General features: G+C 41.0%; 1 protein-coding gene across 1 annotated transcript in view; it reads right to left on the reverse strand.

Moving 5' to 3' along the window:
• Positions 1–4,635, reverse strand: part of TASL (TLR adaptor interacting with endolysosomal SLC15A4) — a 37,004-nt gene extending 32,369 nt beyond the window's left edge. The window contains exon 1 of the mRNA XM_066356397.1: positions 4,591–4,635. The gene's annotated coding sequence lies outside the window, so the exon portion shown is untranslated. The remainder of the gene's footprint in view (positions 1–4,590) is intronic.
• Positions 4,636–20,985: the final 16,350 nt, after the last annotated feature.

The raw sequence follows: 20,985 nt of genomic DNA on the forward strand, positions 1-20,985 counted from the left end.
GGTTTATATATATGCATATATGTATATATACACACAACTTATTAATTCACAAATTTATTCTACCAAAACTCAACTATTTCAAGATAAATTCTTTGTCTTCCTCATGTGCTCCAACCACTTATAATAGAGTTTTCTCTCTCAATATCAAGTGACTCAACTGAACCTACTTCCTCAAAGATACCAAAGAACCTTAATCATTAAGTCTAATGACCTTTATTTCAGTCTATAACTTCTTTGACATTTCTACAGTATTTAACACTGGTCAGTAATCTCTTTTCTTTTTTTTAACATAGTGTGTGTGTGTGTGTGTGTGTGTGTGTGTGTGTGTGTATAGGTAAATAGTGTAAATGGTTCAAAAAAGTATGCAGTGAAAATTGAACCTCTCTCCCTATCTGATCTCCAGTTCTCAGGTCCCATCCCTAGAAGAATTTATGATTGTCATTTTCTTCTGTATCATCAACCCAAAGAGTATATCTACCTTATTTTGTATACAAATGTTAGAATAGTACATGTGCTATTTTGTTCCTTAACTCTTTTGTATAAATTTTTCAAAGTCAGGCTGTTAGAGGGAAGGGTGGTTGGGAGGCTCAGTGAAAATGGTGAAGGAATTAAGCAAAAAACAGAAAAGAAAAGAAAAGAAAAGAAAAGAAAACCTCATAGACACAGACAAGAGTATGATGGTTACCAGAGGGAAAGGGTGGGAAAAGACAGAAAAGGGTAAAGGAGGGATAAATGCTAACTAGAAGGAGACTTGATTTTGGGTGGTGTACACACAGTACAATATATAGATGATGCTGGTCAGGTAGCTAAGATGGTTAGAGCATCATCCCAACATGCCAAGTTTGCAGGTTTGATCCGCAGTCAGGGCACATACAAGAATCAACCAATGAATGCATAAATAAGTGTAACAACAATTTGATATTTCTCTCTCTCTAAAATCAATAAATAAGAAATATATCTAGGCCCTGGCCAGTGGCTCAGTGCAGAGAGCATTGGCCCAGAGAATGGACATCCCAGGTTCAATTCCCAGTTAGAGCACAAAGGAGAGATGACCATATACTTCTCCCCCCCCCACCCCTTTCCCCCTTCTCTCCCTCTTCCCCTCCCACAACCAGTAGCTCAATTGGTTCAAGTGTGGCACCAGGCCTGAGGATAGCTTCGTTAGAGCACATCAGCCTCAAGTGCTAAAAAATAGCTCAGTTCTGGAACATCTGCCCCAGATGGGGTTGCTTGGTGATATCCCAGTCAGAGTACCTCACTGTTTCCCCTCCTCTCATCTAATATATATATATATATATATATATATATATATATATATATATATATATATATATATATATGATGTATTATGGAATTGTACACCCAAAACATATATAATTTTATTAACCAATGTCACCCCAATAAATTCAATTAAAACTTTTTTCAGTGTATTACATGAAGGTTGACCTCATTCTTTCTAATAACTACAAAGACTTCTGATGCATGGATGGTCCAGTAATAATGTATTTACTCAGTTCTTTATTGATGCAGCCCTTCCTTTAGGAAGGTGTCTCTACCACTACCCAGTGGATTTTGTGTCATTGCACACTGATAGTTATTCTCCTGCCTCCCCACTTTCTCCTGTCTAAGCTCTTTAATTGGTTTCTTAACAACCTTCTATTTTCTAGAACCGAAATTCTTGCTTTTTTGCCCTGACCAGGTAGCTCAGTTGGTTAAAGTGTCATCCCAACATGCAGAGGTGGCCAGTTTGATCCCTAGTCTGGGTATATACAGGAACAGATCGATGTTCCTCTCTCTCTCTCTCTCTCTCTCTCTCTCTCTCTCGCTCTCTCTCTTTCTCCCTTCCTCTCTCTCTAAAATCAATATTTTAAAAAAGGAATTCTTGCTTTTTCCTCCCAGTATCTTACTAGTGAATCCATCATTTTTCGCAACTTTCATTATCCTCTCTGGGTGATCTGTGAATGTGCACCTCCCGTGTTGGCGTTGTTCTCCTATTATCTGCAGATTCTCATTTGTGGATATTTGACTGCTTCACATACATAAGGTTTACATGATTTCTTTTTTAAACATTTAATCTTTTCACCCCAAAATTCACATCCTTACTTATCTTTTTTTTTTTTTCTTTTTTGTATTTTTCTGAAGTTGGAAACGGGGAGAGACAGTCAGACAGACTCCCACATGCGCCCGACCGGGATCCACCTGGCACGCCCACCAGGGGCAACGCTCTGCCCACCAGGGGGCGATGCTCTGCCGAGACCAGAGCCACTCTAGCGCCTGGGGCAGAGGCCAAGGAGCCATCCCCAGCGCCCGGGCCATCTTTGCTCCAATGGAGCCTTGGCTGCGGGAGGGGAAGAGAAAGACAGAGAGGAAGGAGGGGGTGGGGGTGGAGAAGCAAATGGGCGCTTCTCCTATGTGCCCTGGCAGGGAATCAAACCTGGGCCCCCTGCACGCCAGGCCGACGCTCTACCGCTGAGCCAACCAGCCAGGGCCCCTTACTTATCTTTATGGCATTACCCAAACTCAGTATGTTGAAATCTTCTCTAATTTGACCTTATCCCTGATCTCTACAATTAGTCACCAACACTTGCCAGGTTGACCCAACAGACTAGAGTAGTTATAACTCAGTCTGATCCGTACCGCTAGGAAAATTAGCTAAACAAAAGCCCTAGTGTCCATATATCAGTGCATAATGGTATAAAAATAAACTTTGTAACACCTTGAAAAACACAATTCCATTTTTCCATATTCATTTTTCACAGCTTCTTTTAGTCATTTGTATAATTACTATTTCCTGCAGATACAATTACAGTATTATATATAAAGTTTTAATGCACTTCCTCTGCAGAAGATTAATGTTAATTGATTGTCCATAAAAAATTAACTTGAACATATTGGAGTTTAGGAACATGTTAGATATTCCACAGAGTAAAATTAATATGACATTTAAGATTCTTGGTTATACTTCAGTAGGTCTAATTTATACCAAAGAAATCCATAAGGTAAGCTCCAGGGCAGTACCACTTATCTTGAGAACGGAATGACAGATCATAATTGCTTTATTAACTACAACATTCTGATTTCCTATGAAGCTGTAATGGCTTGTTGTGCACTAGAGATTTTGTTACTTAGAATATAATTGATTGTAACATCTACTGTTTGCTCTTGAATAACTCCCATTTTCCACCTCAGAGATTTTCATTTGGGCATCAGATAACATGATTACTGCATTCGTAAAATTTCTGAAGCATTTTGAAATCTTTTCAGTTGAAAAATAATTCAAAATTGAAATATGATATAAATTAAAGGGGCAAATTGAATTTAATCTCATACGTTTCATTGTAAGGCTGTGAATAGTGTATAGAATAGCTCATCCTTGCTGGTTGGTACCCTGTAGTTGGCATTAACCAGAGGTATCAAGGCAAGTACCTGAACACTCGAAGAACTAACAATCCCATGAACTACAGTGTGTTCATAAAGTCATGGTGCACTTTTGACCGGTCACAGGAAAGCAACAAAAGACGATAGAAATGTGAAATCTACACCAAATAAAAGGAAAACTCTCCCAGTTTCATACCTATTCAGTGCAGTTCGATGTGGGCTCACGCACAGAATTTTTAGGGCTCCTTAGGTAGCTATCCCGTATAGCCTCTACGGACTCGTCATTGACTGATGGCCTACCAGAACGGGGTTTCTCCACCAAACTGCCGGTTTCCTTCAACTGCTTATCCCACCGACTAATGTTATTTGTATGTGGTGGCGCTTCGTTATAAATGTGCCGATATTCACGTTGCACTTTGGTCATGTACTCAAACTTAGCAAGCCACAGAACACACTGAACTTTCCTCTGTACCGTCCACATCTCAACTGGCATGGCCGTGGGCTGCTCTGCTGTATACATGGTGTTAAGTCATCATCTGCGCATGCGCACATGCTGTCATGTCATCCTACAGAAACTGGGAGGGTTTTCCTTTTATTTGGTGCATATTTCACATTTCTATCGTCTCTTGTTGCTTTCCTGTGACTGGTAAAAGGTGCATCATGACTTTACGGACACACTGTATTTTAGTTTCTACTTTCTAATTGTCAGTCTTTGCTATTCCTTGACATTCTCTGCCTTAAAGATCTAGCAGAGGCCCTGGCCGGTTGGCTCAGTGTTAGAGCGTCGGCCTGGCGTTCAGAAGTCCCAGGTTCGATTCCTGGACAGGGCACACAGGAGAAGTGCCCATCTGCTTCTCCACCCCTCCCCCTCTCCTTCCTCTCTGTCTCTCTCTTCCCCTCCCACAGCGAGGCTCCATTGGAGCAAAGATGGCCCGGGTGCTGGGGATGGCTCCTTGGCCTCTGCCCCAGGTGCTAGAGTGGCTCTGGTCATAACAGAGCGACGCCCCGGAGGGGCAGAGCATCGCCCCCTGGTGGGCAGAGCATCGCCCCCTGGTGGGCGTGCCGGGTGGATCCCGGTTGGGCGCATGCGGGAGTCTGTCTGACTGTCTCTCCCCATTTCCAGCTTCAAAAAAATACAAAAAAAGAAAAGATCTAGCAGAAATCTCTAACATCAAAATTCAAATCTCTATTATGAACTCTAAAATAAATTACCTCTGGAAATGCTTGGCAGAGTTTTACTACAAGTTGTTGCTTCTTTTTGCCCATTTTACACACCTCTGCCCCTCTTTCCCAGTTTTCATATTTTCTCTGTTAACCTGTTATATCTCCCCCCAGTCTGATGTTCAGGTCTTAGGAAGAGGGATACTTTCTCCTCAAGTCGAGATAACGCTTCACTTCCTCTATCATAAATTGGTCCTGAAAGAGAAAGAAAGGGAAAAAATAAAGCTTGTTCTGTTCCTTAGTTGAGCACCTGAGAATTTCCATTTTAATGATGTTGTTTGTTTACCTATTATTTGTAGTTCATACTGGAATAGCTTCAATAGCTTCAATTCTGCGTTAGCTTCATAATTATTTCTGTGAAGACCAGAAGGCCAAGGACCCAAACAAACTTGTGAAGAATCTCAATTTTCATGCATCAGTTTTTATAGCAAACGTAAGTCTATCTCATTATTTTTTCTTTTGTTTGCCTTTCCGACTTTTAAAAGAAGGAAGGCAAAGGAAAAGTTGGATCCCTTAGTATCCCTTCTTATTTGTGCCTCCCTAAAAGACTGCATTAAATGAAAAGGATATATTGATGAATAGAGTGATTAGCATCCTTAGCATTTTTAGATAATCTGAGCTATAATACAAAATAAAATGAGCATAGCAAAACTGCAAATCCAGAAGTGATAGTGGGCTCCCAACTTCATCTTTCCCTCCCAGCCTGATTTAGGACACGGCCTCTGGAGGGCAAAGGTCCCAGGCAGTTTAAATACTGCTGTCACCAAGCAGTGGATAGGAGTTCATAGGATTTTTCATGAGAGTCAACTGAACAGCTCTTGGATCCAGGCCCCGAGTTAAAAGGGCCTAAAAAAATTAAATCTGCACAATCTTTGTGTGCTTTAATCCCACCAGATTGTACACTTTGGGTAGATTTCTTAAGGAAGAACTATATACTTTGAAGCCAAGTAGAAATTTCTACCACCCCAGAGAAAGTTCGTTTTTAAAAATTGACATTTTCTTTAGAATGCTTCTTCTTAGGTTTTTTTTCCCTTTATTCTATTTGTATCATGCCATTGTACTGACTCATGTTTGTAAAAGTAACCAGGAACATATGAGACTTAGGGAGAAGAAACTAAAACATCAGTCAGAGTAACATTATTTCACAAATCAACAAGGAAGTGAAAATAGTGCTGTTGAGCCCTTAAGTCAACAGATTTCCTCCCTTTGTGGAGAGGCTTCTGGGGTAGAAATTTTCCAACTCTATCTCCTACTGGCCACGTCAGACCGTCCTTTGGTTCCTGTCCCTGTAAACTGTAGAGTAAACTTCAAGCAATGTATATATTGTATGCATTACAGATTCAAGAGCTTAGCTGTGTTTAAGCAACTTCTCTTTACAGATACCATTTACAAAGACAAAGTAAATTCTATTCTTTGTAACTCTTTCCCTTGCTCCTTTAACTTTTAGGGGAGAAAAGAAACATTTTGAGACTAATAAAAAAACTTTTTAAATTAAATTAGTGGGATGACTGCCTGACCTGTGGTGGCGCAGTGGATAAGGCATGTACCTGGGATGCTGAAGTCACAGGTTTGAAACCTTGGGCTTGCCCAGTCAAGGCACATATGAATTCGCCCATCTAACGCCCTTTGCCCCTCTAAAATCAATAAATAAAATCTTTAAAAAATAGATAGAAATTATACGGATGACTTCGGTTAATAGAATCATATAGGTTTTAAGTGTACATTTCTATGACACATGACCTATGTATTGCATTGTGTGCCCCCCACCCAAAGTCAAGCCGTCTTCCATCACCATGTATTTGGCCCCTTTACCCCTTTTCAAAATAAATTTTAAACCTACAAGTCCCTCTATATTCACATTCAGCAGAAATCAATTCATTGGTTTAGAAGTCTAGAGATGAAAGAAATATTTTCTGTTAATTTCCTTAGAGGGATTACTATGGTGTGTATAAAGATGCAAGCTTTCTTTTGGGGGCTCATTACCAGAAATTCCCATTAAATAATGAGACTAGATGAGAATCTAATCTATCAGATATGAGTGCTTAATTGCCCAGATATCATGCCAAATCAATTTACAGATCTCTTGGCTTTACTTTGTCTTTTAAGGCAGTGCTTCTCAAACTTTGACATGCATGTGAATCACCTGGGAATCTTGTTAATATCCAGATTCAACTGTGGTGGACCATGACATTCTAGTTTTCTAGCAGTCTCCCAGGGGATGACAATGCTGCCCATCTGTATAGGACACTTTGAGTAGCCAGGTCTTAATGCACCTTGTTTTGCATCTTTTTTTTTAAGTGAGAGGAAAGGAGATAGAGAGACGGACTCACACATGTACCCTGACAAGGATTCACCCAGTAACGCCCATCTGATGTGAATTCTCTGACCATCTGGGGCCCATGATGGCAGCCAAGCTATTTTTAGCACCTGAGTCAGAGGCTTCAGGGAGCCATCCTCAGCACCAGGGGCCAACACACTTGAATCAATTGAGCCATGGCTGTGGAAAGGGAAGAAAGAGAAAAAGAAGGGGGAGAAGGGGAGAAAGAGATGGTCGCTTCTCTTGTGTGCCCTGACTGGGAATCGAACCTGGGACGTTCAAATGCCCGATTGAGATTCTACCACTGAAACAGCCATCCAGGGCCCGTTTTGCAACTTACCATGAGGCTTTATTCATAGAAGAAGTTTTATGTAGAGAAAACCTACTATGTGTACAGTACTGACTAGAATGTTTGATTTATGCCATTTAATCCTCAAAATAACTATAAAGTATGGGTTTTTTTTAATAAAATAAGGAAATTTGGGCCTGACCTGTAGTGGCGCAGTGGATAAAGCGTCGACCTGGAAATGCTGAGGTTGCCAGTTCGAAACCCTGGGCTTGCCTGGTCAAGGCACATATGGGAGTTGATGCTTTCAGCTCCTCCCCCCTTCTCTCTCTCTCTCTCTCTCTCTCTCTGTCTCTCCCTCTCCTCTCTAAGATGAATAAATAAATTTTTTAAAAATTTAAAAAAAAAGAAAAGGAAATTTGGCTTTCAGAAAAGTTAATTATTTTGCCCAAGGTCACAAAGATAGTAAGTGCCAGGGATTTGGACCCAGGTTTTTTTAATCCAAAAACAAAAAACAAATGAACAAACAAAAAACCTAGAACACTATTCTTTATGTATTACATATAAGGTCCTGTATAGAGCACTTTGAGAGAAATATGAGGAAGATTTTCTACCTTTTGGAAGTCTATAGTAGTTTAATGGCAGGAATTGGACATATACAGGGGTGAGCAAAAGTAGGCTTACAGTTGTAGTACAAATAAATAATACAATAATTAATAAATAATATAAGAATAAACTCTGTTTTTTGCATACTCACAACTGTAACCTTACTTTTCCCACCTCTGTATATAAAAAGAGAAATAATAGTTATTTCTTATTCACTGTTTAGAGAGAGAGGAGGGGAGAGACAGACAGAAACATAGATCTGTGCCCTAATCGGGAATAGAACCTGCAACCTTTGCATATCAGGATGACGACACTCTAACCAACCGAGCTATCCAGCCAGGGCATATAAATAACATTTTTTAAGTATTCTGCAAGTATTAACAAAGTATAGACTTATTGGGTTTAATAGTAATAAAACTGGAAAGGAAAAATTAATAAACAACATAATTCTTTAAAATTACTTTGTATTAACTCATTAATTTTCTGTTGTGTTAAACTACAGAAATATTTCTAATAGAATTTAAAAACTAGCACCAGCATGCCTAACAGATATAAAATACATTTCAAGAGTTTAGAAAAGAAAACTCTTGGTCATGGAGAGGTGGAGAAACCGAAGACTAGGAGCGTAGTTCATTTAGGAAAGGGGTATGAACAAAGGTATATGAACAATGGTTTGTCATAGAGATGGATTGGACCTGTTTGAATGCAGCAGAGAATTCTTAATTTGGAGACTGTATCAAGTTACCAGTTGCTGCATAATAAACCATACCAAAACTTTGTGGTTTAAAATAACAACCATTTCTTTAGTTCACAATTCTGTAAGAGGGTTCCTCTGGTCTGAGCCAGGCTGGATTGATCTTATCTGGGATTGCTCGTGTAATCTGTGGTCAGTTGGAGGGTCAGATGGGGACTGACTGGCCCTTGTTAGCCTTGCTACTAACATGTCTAGTGGTTGGCTAGGGCAGAAGATGAATGGGATCTTGTCTGTCATCAATAGGCTTAGACAAGTGACAAGGACACCGAGATAGAAGGACCCAGTGAACCAGTGTTTTTCAAGCCTTTGCTTGTCTCACATTTGTTAACATCCCATTGATCAAAGCAAATCACCTGGCCAACTCATGTTCAAAAGATTCTACCTCGTGAGAGAATATGAGAATCATAGCCATTCCAAGGCTGCCACTTGTAAATAGCAATGAAGAGGTAGTTAGAACTATTCTGGGAGTAGGCATTGATGGCAAAAGGGGGGTCTCCAAGGTCCCTTACAAGGGTCTCTACTTGTATGATTATGGAATTCAAAATTCAAACTTGCCATTTACAAGAGTCTATAAACTAGCTGCTCATGATTAAAATATACATATATACTACTAGAGAACTATAAAGGGAAAAGTCTTCCCCCCTAGTCCCCTCATTTCCACTCCCCAGAAGAAAATACTATTTTCAGCTATATGGTTCTTTTCTGGCAGAACTAAGTTTTTCTGGCAGGTTTTTATAAATTTTCAGTGTGAGCCTCATTGAACAGAAGTTACATTAAAGAAATGTCTATATAGAATTGCTAATATTTTTGTACATTTTTAACATTGGGCTCTAGACAAGTGATCACTAGTATTATTATTTATTATGAGCCAGGCATTAAGCAGCAGTTAGCACATGAAAACTACCGGGGCTTCAATCTCTCCCTCCACTCACTCAGAGTTGAATGGTTTCTTTATTTCTCTGACCAGGAAAAAGAATGACTGTGAAATTGCAGACAGGAAATCACTATTTAATACTGGCACAGCCTTCTTCCTGTTGCACCCAAAGATAAAAAGTAGGAATTTGAGGGTGTGTTCTCTTCAGGCAAGTTTCACTTCTCTGCTGTGATTCTTATAAACCACTTTCTGGTCTGCACTCCAAGGTAATCCATTTAAACCCCTCCTTGGGTCTATTTGCCTTCTTACAATTCATAAGAAAATGAAATTGTATTTACAGAGCTTTTATCCTGGGTACAAGACAATCAAGAAAAACTGGTTCTTGCCAGTCCTCTGACATAGGTTCAGCTGAACACTTGGGCTGAGGAGTCAACTTCCTGTGCAGAATTCACTCGACCCAAATTTATCAACATACTTCCCACAAAACTGCATGAAATTTGAATGCCCTGGGAAAAAAGTGCCTCCATACAATAATAGTACCTTGTCAAATAATTAACTAGTTTGTCTCTATTCCTTTAAATTGTAAAGTCATTTCTGCAGGCAAAATCTCACATTAAAAAGTAATTTCTTCACACACACACACTCTCTCTCTCTCTACACTCCTCTCTTTCTCTCTTCTCCCTTTCTTTCTCTCCCCCTCCTTTACTCTCCCTTGCCCTTACTCTCTCTCTCTTCCCTCTCCTCATCCTCACCATCTTCTTCCCTCCAGATATGTTTTCCTTGCCCCTTTCTTTCTCCTAAGATCTAAGGGTCCTCAAGAGACTTGCTACCATGGGAGCAGTGGGCAATGGCAGCTTGTCCTGGCTAACCCCCTGAACCTGTCTCCAAGGTCCCCTTTTCCTTGACTTTCTTCTTGCACAGCTGCTAAATTCTTCCTTTATGTACTGCACTTTGTCTCTTGATTGAACTCTTTCTCTCAAGAAGAATTTTTTTTTAAAGGTAATTTCCCAGGAGAAGTTTTAAGGTGTGTACTCCTAATTTTGTGGGTTGAATTTAGTTGAGTAATGACTTTGTGAGTAACTAGTGCCTTGGCTTGCCTGCCATCAAGAACGAGGAGGTTGGGAAGAGAATGGTGCACTATTTCCCAAAAGTTGCCTCATTTTAAGAATTACCTAAGATGCTTATTAAAAAGGCAGATTTTCCAGCCAGTTGCCCTAGAGATTTGGTTCATTAGATCTAGGAAGGCAACTGAGACTGCACATTTAACAAATGTCTCAGATAATTTTTTTTAATAATTTTATTTTTAATGGGGCGACATCAATAAATCAGGATACATATATTCAAAGATAACCACTCCAGGTTATCTTGTCGTTCACTTATGTTGCATACCCATCACCCAAAGTCAGATTGTCCTCTGTCACCTTCTATCTAGTTTTCTTTGGGCCCCTCCCCCTTTCCCTCTCCCTCTCCCCCCTCCCCACGTAACCACCACACTCTTATCAATGTCTCTTAGTTTCACTTTTATGTCCCACTTACGTATGGAATAATGCAGTTCCTGGTTTTTTCTGATTTACTTATTTCACTTCGTATAATGTTATCAAGATCCCACCATTTTGCTGTAAATGATCCAATGTCATCATTTCTTATGGCTGAGTAGTATTCCATAGTGTATATGTGCCACATCTTCTTTATCCAGTCATCTATTGACGGGCTTTTTGGTTGTTTCCATGTCCTGGCCACTGTGAACAATGTTGCAATGAACATGGGGCTGCATGTGTCTTTATGTATCAATGTTTCTGAATTTTTGGGGTATATACCCAGTAGAGGGATTGCAGGGTCATAAGGTAGTTCTATTTTCAGTTTTTTGAGGAACCACCATACTTTCTTCCATAATGGTTGTACTACTTTACATTCCCACCAACAGTGTATGAGGGTTCCTTTTTCTCCACAGCCTCTCCAACATTTGTTATTACCTGTCTTGTTAATAATAGCTAATCTAACAGGTGTGAGGTGGTATCTCATTGCAGTTTTGATTTGCATTTCTCTAATAACTAACAAAGATGAGCATCTTTTCATATATCTGTTGGCCATTTGTATTTCTTCCTGGGAGAAGTGTCTGTTCATGTCCTCTTCCCATTTTTTTATTGGATTGTTTGTTTGTTTGTTGTTGAGTTTTATGAGTTCTTTGTATATTTTGGATATTAGGCCCTTATCTGAGCTGTTGTTTGAAAATATAATTTCCCATTTAGTTGGCTGTCTGTTTATTTTGTTATCAGTTTCTCTTGCTGAGCAAAAACTTCTTAGTCTGATGTAGTCCCATTCATTAATTTTTGCCTTCACTTCTCTTGCCATTGGAGTCAAATTCATAAAATGCTCTTTAAAACCCAGGTCCATGAGTTTAGTAACAGGTAATTCTTTTTAATATGATCATCTTAATATCAGAAAATTCTTTGGTTGGGCAAGGTTGGAAAACACTACACTAGGGCAATAGTTTGTCAACACTGAATGTACATGAGTATTGTCTGGAGAGTTTGAAAATATACATATGTACCTATTAAGGCCCAGGCTCCAAACCCAGAGATTCTGATTTAATTTATCTAGGGTGGGGCCAGACATTGGTATTTGGGTGTTTATTTCTTTGTTTGTTTTTTCAAGCATTCGTATATTTGAAAAGCTCGTTAGGTGATTCTAGTGTTCAGCTCTTCTGGTGTTCAGGAATAATTGTCCAAAGCAGTAGTTCTCAAAGTTTTTGGTTTCAGGATCCCTTTACACACATAAAAATTGTAATAAATACCAAGAAACTTTTGTTTCAATTGGTTATGGTATTTTCCAAAATAGAAATTAAAACTAAGAAAATGTTTAACATTTTTAAACTCATTTAAAAATCACAATGATAGACCCATTAAATAGTAATATAAATAACATAGTTTAAAGAAAAAATTATTTTCCAAAACCACTAATGAGAATAGAATCATTTCTTATTTTTATAAACCTTTTTAATGTTGGCTTATAGAAGACAGCTAGATTCTGCATTTAATTGATTGGGATATGTTGTTTGGGCTGAAAATTTCAACTTGAATTATATGTGGAGGATCCAGACACTCAGAAATATGCAGCTGGAAAAGAGAAGAGAATTTATAAAGCTTTCAGATACTTGTAGATATTCTTTGACACAACACCAAAACTCAAAATATGACCATTTTTAAAATTTATTAATTTTAGAAAGAGAGGAAGGAAGAGAGAGAGAAACATGGATTTGTTATTTCATTTATTTATGCATCCATTGGTTGATTCTTGTATGTGCCCTGACCAGGAATCAAACCCACAACCTTGATGTATCAGGATGACACTCTAACCTACTGAGCTATCTGTCCAGTGCCATGATAATTTCTTAAAGGTTGTAATGTAAAATCTGAAACCATATCAATGAACTTAGTCTATTACATTAAAATCCATTCATCTCCTTAATACTTTGAATGTATCTTGTACTCATGCATGATTCTGTAGCATTAGGCATTGGTCATTTGAAAAAAACTAGTTCACTGAATTATGCAGCCCTTCCAAATATTAACACATTTTACATTGTATTATCAAAAAATAACATTTGTTGACCTGGCCGGTTGGCTCAGTGGTAGAGCGTCGGCCTGGCATGCAGGGGACTCGGGTTCGATTCCCGGCCAGGGCACATAGGAGAAGCACCCATTTGCTTCTCCACCCCCCTCCTTCCTCTCTGTCTCTCTCTTCCCCTCCCACAGCCAAGGCTCCATTGGAGCAAAGATGGCCCGGGCGCTGGGGATGGCTCCTTGGCCTCTGCCCCAGGCACTAGAGTGGCTCTGGTCGCGGCAGAGCAACGCCCCGGAGGGGCAGAGCATCGCCCCTGGTGGGCGTGCCGGGTGGATCCCGGTCGGGCGCATGCGGGAGTCTGTCTGACTGTCTCTCCCCGTTTCCAGCTTCAGAAAAATACAAAAAAAATAAATAAATAACATTTGTTAATGGCATGGCCAATCTCATAAGAATAGTCTTCAAGTATTGGGAAGCTATAAGATCAGAAGAGTGGATCAGGTCTTTCTAAATTTTAATTTCCATTCAAAAACTTCAATTTTATCATTGGCAAATACTGTCAACTGTTTTCATCAATGTGACAGAGTCCCTTCTTTCATTTTCAACATGTCTGACAAAATTCCAAGTCTAAATAGCCATAGTGTGTCTGTCTGTTGTCCTTTCAATTACAAATTGTATTTCATGAGAAAAATCTGCTAGTTCCAGTCTCAACTCAGTCATTCACGTGCTTTTCCTGGAGGCATCAATTCTACTTTTTTTAAGATTTTATTTATTAATTTTGCAAAGAGAGGAGGGTGGGAGCAAAAAGTATCTACTCATGATTGCTTCAATTTAGTTGTTCATTGATTGCTTGTCATGGGTGCCTTTACTGGGCAAGCCCGAAGTTTCAAACTGGGGACCTCAGCATTCCAGGTTGATGCTCTATCCACTGTGCCACCACAGGTCAGTCTTCAATTATATATATATGCCAGAAAAGTGTTTTATGCACACTTCAGATTTCAATACTGAGAATATTTTTTAAAGTGTTATCAAGAATCAAGATTTGCCCTGGCCGGTTGGCTCAGTGGTAGAGCGTCGGCCTAGCGTGCGGAGGACCCGGGTTCGATTCCCGGCCAGGGCACACAGGAGAAGCGCCCATTTGCTTCTCCACCCCTCCGCCGCGCTTTCCCTCTCTGTCTCTCTCTTCCCCTCCCGCAGCCAAGGCTCCATTGGAGCAAAGATGGCCCGGGCGCTGGGGATGGCTCTGTGGCCTCTGCCCCAGGCGCTAGAGTGGCTCTGGTCGCAACATGGCGACGCCCAGGATGGGCAGAGCATCGCCCCCTGGTGGGCAGAGCGTCGCCCCTGGTGGGCGTGCCGGGTGGATCCCGGTCGGGCGCATGCGGGAGTCTGTCTGACTGTCTCTCCCTGTTTCCAGCTTCAGAAAAAAAAAAAAAAAAAAGAATCAAGATTTAATAAAATTAATATTTTTTGCTGCTTTATCAAGGACATTCTTAAATTATACAGGCATTTTTAAATTGTGATTGTGTGGTGGTGAAGAATAAAATGACCACTAATAGGGTTGGGTGCCACCACCTTGATTTGTGCTAAGAAGCCAGAATTATTTGTAATTGCTTTTGGCACCATCAGTGCAAACTTCAATGCAGTCAAAAAGGCAAATAGTGTGTGTGTGTTATTATGAAAATGGTTTTGACCTCATGAACTTCCTGAAAAAGTCTTAGGAACCATACTTTGAGAACTGCTGATCTAAAAGAACATGTAACAGTCTTTAGTAGGGTAGTTGGGTAGAACAAATTTAGCATTCATTTACATATGTATTGCTGAGACTAGAATATCTACCACGTGTCGATTATTTACTTAATATGATCTTATTTAAGCCTCCTGGTAGTATTCACCAAATAGATTTTATTTCTATTTTACAATAGGAGACTTGAAGCTCAGAAAGGTTCAATAATTTTCTAGCTCAAGCAAGGACTGGGACTTAAAGATGCAAACCTAGCTCTTCCTGATGTTAAGCTTGTTCTGTTGCCACTACACCAAGTCCTTGGATTGGCTGTTTTGGGTTTAAATAATAGCTATTAAGACTTAACAATCCCTTACTGTACACTGAAAACTATTCTTAGAGTCTTAAATGTATTAACTTATTTAAGCCTTTCAACGGGGCCCATGTTAGCCCTGTTTTATACATGAGGAAACAGAGACACAGAGAGGTTCCTTAGCTTTCCCAAGGACACAGAGCTAATAACTAGCAAGCTAGGATTTTAACCCAAGAAGACTGACTTTCATTTTGCTAAAATATCTCCTAATTAAAACATTAATGACAAACCTAAAATTATCTATATCTATGTACATATATAGCATACTTGTAGTCACTACTTAAAGAAAAGGCCTACCTAAATACATGAAACAGATACTTTTGCCAATTTGCATACAAAATATCATGTGATGAAAAGGTTTTGGTTTGTTTCATTTCCTCAAGGAAAGGCAAAAGCATATGTGGAAAAACTTTCTTAAGTGTGTGGAAATTTAGGCAGGAAGTTAATTCACATAAACCACTAAGAATAGAGTCCTGAGAGGAGCATAGTTCACTTTACATTTCAGATTTTCAAGATCAGGATGTGGTAGCCAAGTCTGCAGATGGGAAGATGATGTGGTCTCTGTCCTACTGAGCATATAACAGACACCCGTGGGAGAGTGCACCTGTCCCTAGAGAAGACCAGGGTACTGAAACAATCATGAGTGTGACAGTAGAGCCATGTTCTTTACCATCTACTACCACAAGCATTAGTTGTCTTGGGGTAGATTTTTTTTTTCTAAAAATAATGGCAGTGATATTGTTACTCAATCTACTAAAATGAGTTTATACGTTAATTTTCAAGATAAGAGTTCTTTTTCCTAAGTGGAACTCCATTTCCCCCACCAATGGGAGACTCCTCATCTAGAAGGAAATGTTATTCATGTTTACCTATAGTTTTCACAAAAATGCAAACAAACTTCCCACTTGGTCCTTCCATGTGTGTTTAAGAAACTGATTTCCTGCCTGACCTGTGGTGGTGCAGTGGATAAAGCGTCGACCTGGAAATGCTGAGGTCGCCGGTTTGAAACCCTGGGCTTGCCTGGTCAAGGCACATATGGGAGTTGATGCTTCCAGTTCCTCCCCCCCTTCTCTCTCTCTGTCTCTCCGATCTCTCTCTCTAAAATGAATAAATAAATAAAATAAAATAAAATAAAATAAACTGATTTCCTCTGGAACAGTGGAGTTCCTTTCTTGTCCCCTCCCCCTCGCCTACTGCAGCTCCTGCTGTCTGACTCTGACTCTACTTTTCTGCCACACCTCCGTCTTCTCTTAGTCTCCCTTCCCAAGTTCTGATGGCACCTTCTTGCATTTCCCAGGTCAAAGCATGGTGGAGAGTCTCTGCAGGAAGGGAAGGGACCTGAGGGACTAGGAAACCTCCCGGGGTAGACAACAGCATCTGCTAACAAGAAAGAAGGGAAGAGCCTGACCTGTGGTGGTGCAGTGGGTAAAAGCATCGACCTGGAACACTGAGGTCGCTGGTTCGAAACCCCAGGCTTGCCTGGTCAAGGCACATGTGGGAGTTGATGCTTCCTGCTCCTCCCTCTGTTCTATCTCTTTCCTCTCTCTGTCTCTTTCTCTCTCTGTGTCTCCTCTCTCTAAAAAAATGAATAAATAAAATGTAAAAAAAAAGAAAGAAGGGAAGAGAAAATCCCATTCTGTACCTAAGGACTCCAAACTTTTTAGCTGCTGTTCCTCCTCCTCTTTCTTTTCTTCCTTTCCCTGCCCTGAGGTTTCAGTCTCTGCTTATCATACACAGGAGCCTCCTCAGCAATACAGATAAGAGAGGGAGACAACTAACCTGTCCTCTCCACAGGAACTCATCAACTCCTCATGCCCACTTCAGCGCCTTAGCTCCAAACCCAATATGGACTTTTTTTCTCCTACAGCCTTCCTATTCCCCATTAGCATCTATGTTCCCCAATCCTAGAATTGCAGTCCTGATGGATTCCACCTAGATCTTGGCATTGGGAGGATCTACAATCCCATTTAAAGCTACGTCAAGGGGTCAAGAACCTGTGAAGACATTTTTCCTAGAAGTATTGCTACACTTCGTGTTTCTCATCTATAGTTCTCTTAACATAAATTCTACCTCCCTTCTGCATAAATCAGGGGTCTCAAACTCGCGGCCCGCCAAACAATTTTGTGCACCCGCAGACTAATCCACAAAGTTCAAAATATTTTGGATAAAATTAAGTAAGCCTAGGGGCCTACTTGTATTTTTCATTTCTCTAGCATCCTAGCTAGATATTAGCTTAGTTAACAGCAGTTGTGATGCGAACTACAGTTTCTGGTCGTTTTGTGACACTGAGTAAACTGCATGTACGATTGTGCTTGTTGTACTGATTTTTTTTTTGTTTTCAACTGCAGTGAGAAAAGTGTTGCGTAACAGTTGCCTTTTGTAGACCTAGTGCGGCCGCTGAACGGCTGTGATCTTGCTCTGCGGCCCACATGCTGAGTTGAGTTTGAGACCCCTGGCATAAATCAACTCTTCTGTGCTAGCCTAAGAACCTGATCACATTTCTATCTGCCCATTAATTATTTCTACTGATTACCTCTATCTATTCAATATATTTTTTGAACACACAGCTTAAGAACTGTTTTAAGCATTCTATAAAACAAAGTACCTACTTTGATGAAGGAGACCAAACTCTTGACAGTGATGAAATCAGAAACAGTACCAGGTGTTAGACTGGGGAAGTCACACCAGACCTCGGTTCAGCAACCTCAGTACTTGGGTTCTGGCTAGGAAAGAATTCAGAGCCAAGACTCAAACTATAAGAGAAACTTTATTTAGAAAGTCACAGAGGTAAAAGAAATGGGCTGTAGGAAACATGTCACAGAGGCAAAAGAACAGCTTAGGAGAAAGAGAGAAACATGCCTGGGGTGAGGGAAAGGAAGAGGGAGAAAGAGAAGGCATGGGTGTTGGTCCCTGGAGGGAGAGCATGCTGGGTTCCTGTAAAGCCAGAAGCCAGGGCTACTATCACAGCAGCCCAGCCCATGCAGGTTCACATTGGATTCAGACAGTCGGTAAAGAAACAATGGAGCCAAAAACTGATAGGCCATTTTCTTTAATTCTAGCTTGCACCCGGCAGGCAAGTAAAAATACACACTGGGCTCCAAAACCCACTCACATTCAGTGCTCACAAAGCCACTGACTTATCCGAGTTTCCTAGAATCAAAGGTTTCTAGCTCACCAGCCTTATTCTCCTCAGTTCCCCATCTCCTTCCTTATCCCAGATACAAACACTACACAAACTGGCATCTCACTCAGCACTCCGCCATCTTGGCTGCTTCTCCTGGCCACATGGCCTCTTTCTGCTCTCTGCTCTGCTCCCTCTGCTCTCTCATGCTAATCATCCCAGGAACCAAGAGGGCAAACTCTCATTCTGCCCCCATTTTATATTGTAGCTTCACAACCTCTAATCCAATATACAAAGTAGGGAAGTCCCTAATACAAAGTCACTTCTCTGAGGCATGATTGGATTGTACCACCCCACATCAAAAAGGGTGGGAAAGGCTTAATCCCAAAACCAAGCCCCAGGCTACAAGGATTCTCAACACACATTAATATCACCTGGGTGACGGCCTCACGTGGGCAGCGACATTTTTAACAAAGTGAGCATAATAGATTTTATCTGCCCAACAGTTCCCCAAACTAAGGGCTTTTAAAGGTGAAATTTTAGAGGGTCCTGTAAAGCCAGTAGCCGCCTGGCCCATGCAGGTTCGCATTGGATTCGGACAGATGGTAATGAAACAATGGAGCCAAGAACTGGTGGGCCATTGCCTATAATCCTAGCTTGCACCTGGTGGGCAAGTAAAAACACACACTGGGCTCCAAAACCCACTCATTCAGTGCTCACAAAGCTACTGACTTATCGGAGTTTCCTAGAATCAAAGGTTTCTACCTCACCAGACTTATTCACCTCTGTTCCCCATCTCCTTCTCTCTGCACAAACTGCACAAACTGGCTTCACCTTCAACACTCTGACATCTTGGCTGCTTTTCATGGCCTTTCTCTGCTCTCCTCTCTGCTCCCTCCTCTAATGATAATCACAGGAACCCAGAGAGCAAGCTCCGGTCTGCCCCCATTTTATAGTGTAGAAATCAAAACCTTTAATCCATTATACAAATAAGGAAGTCTCTGATACAAAGTCACTTATCTGAGGCATAACAGGATTCCTCATGAGAGTGCACCACCCTACATCAAAAGGTGTGGGAAAGGCTTAGTCCTAAAACTAAGCCCCAGGCTACAAGGATCCTGCCTGTTCACAGCCTGCCCCAACCCACATTATATAATCACGCCCATTCCAAGCAAGAAGGGCAACTAATATCATCACCTGGGTGAGGGGCTTCCACATGGGCAGTGCCATCTTTAACAAAGTGAGCATAATATATTTTATCTGCCCAACAGGTCCCAATAGAATATTAAGCAGCTTTCCAGGTGTGTCCTTTCAGAGTAGTGGTCTCTGTTAGGTTTGGGTCCAAGGTCCCTTACCAAAAGCCTCAACTACAGAGGTTGAACTTTAGGTGACCCAGCTCCAGGGTAGTTCCGGTACCTCTCCACCTGAGCAGTCCTGATTGATGTTTCACCTGACCCAGACGTTCTGCCAGCTAATCATTCCTCCCTTCAGTTACTGAATGCTCTGCCGTTTGACCATTAATCACCACTCCCTCCATTGTTTAACCCTTCCATTGTTTAACTGCCACAGGAAAGAGAAGTTTCCCTCCTGCAGCCAGAGATACAGCCAAACTCAGTCCTCTGTAGGATAAGGCTTTTCATCCTCTCGCTGCTGATGCTACTAGGGTCTCAGCCCATCTGTTCACAGATGCATAAATATATTTCTTATAAGACTCATCAAGCCTTGTGCTTCCCTCCTTTGGCAACCTAACAGTCTCCATTGATTGGTCGGTGCCAGGGAAGGGGGTCTTTAGTCAATGCAGCTGGTCCTGAGGTCAGCCATAGTATCACTTGTATGGTTTTGCTGCTTTTCTGGGCTTGGAACTGAAACACAACTAAGGCCTGGCCCATTGTCCTTGCTTTTCTCCTGTCAATCTACCACAAATTCATTGATCCAACTCAACTTAATGGCTATCTCTGGGGGTGAGTAGAAATCTGCATCTGATCTCAAGAATTATAACAAAAAGTATAGCCTGGGCCCCTCAGGTTGACAAAAAAAAAAAATCTGTTTCCTTAGAAAGTGAGGAGCAGCCATTAATCCTTCCCACTAAAATGGGAAATATTGGAGTTTGTTCATGCTGCCTATCACCAATTCAGTCAAAAAGGTAGAGACAGGGATTGAATCTTTATGGGTGATTTATTCAGATGACCAGCAGTCTAGGGAGAGAGGGAGATGAGGGTTACATACCCAAATATTCCCACCCCTACCCACAGCCACTCATTTTATAAGGGGAAGTAAAGGGTAGATAAAGTTTTAGAATTTCAAGGAAGAGTTAATCAGATAATAACCAAAGTTAATTAGATTACAGTCACTGAGTGTTCCATCCTTGGAGCACAAAGGCTTGGCTTGCAGTCCCTGGGGCACAAAGATAGACCACTGGAAGATCCCAGTTCCCAAAACAAAGCTTTTACTTGCAATTAACCATTATGCTCATTGACCATAACAAAGCCAGCATTACTCAAACTAAGAGTTTAAATCTCGATTTCCCCCCCCATGACCACCTCCAGGCAAAGAGCAGAGGATCTCTGAAAAGCAGAAGCTCTAACACTGTGCTAGTAAAGGTACTGAACAAGGGTTCTGAAAACCTTGGTAGAGCAGTAAAAGACTCTCAGTGGAAGAGAAGTTGATGCCCTCCCAGAGGCGGATTAAGGTCGGTTGAGGCCCTGGGCACAAAAGAAAATATTGGGCCTGTAAAGCCAGGAGCCAAGGCCAGGGCCACTACTACAGCAGCCGCC

The sequence above is a fragment of the Saccopteryx leptura genome, chromosome X (genome assembly GCF_036850995.1).
Source record: "Saccopteryx leptura isolate mSacLep1 chromosome X, mSacLep1_pri_phased_curated, whole genome shotgun sequence".
NCBI classification, from domain to species: domain Eukaryota; kingdom Metazoa; phylum Chordata; class Mammalia; order Chiroptera; family Emballonuridae; genus Saccopteryx; species Saccopteryx leptura.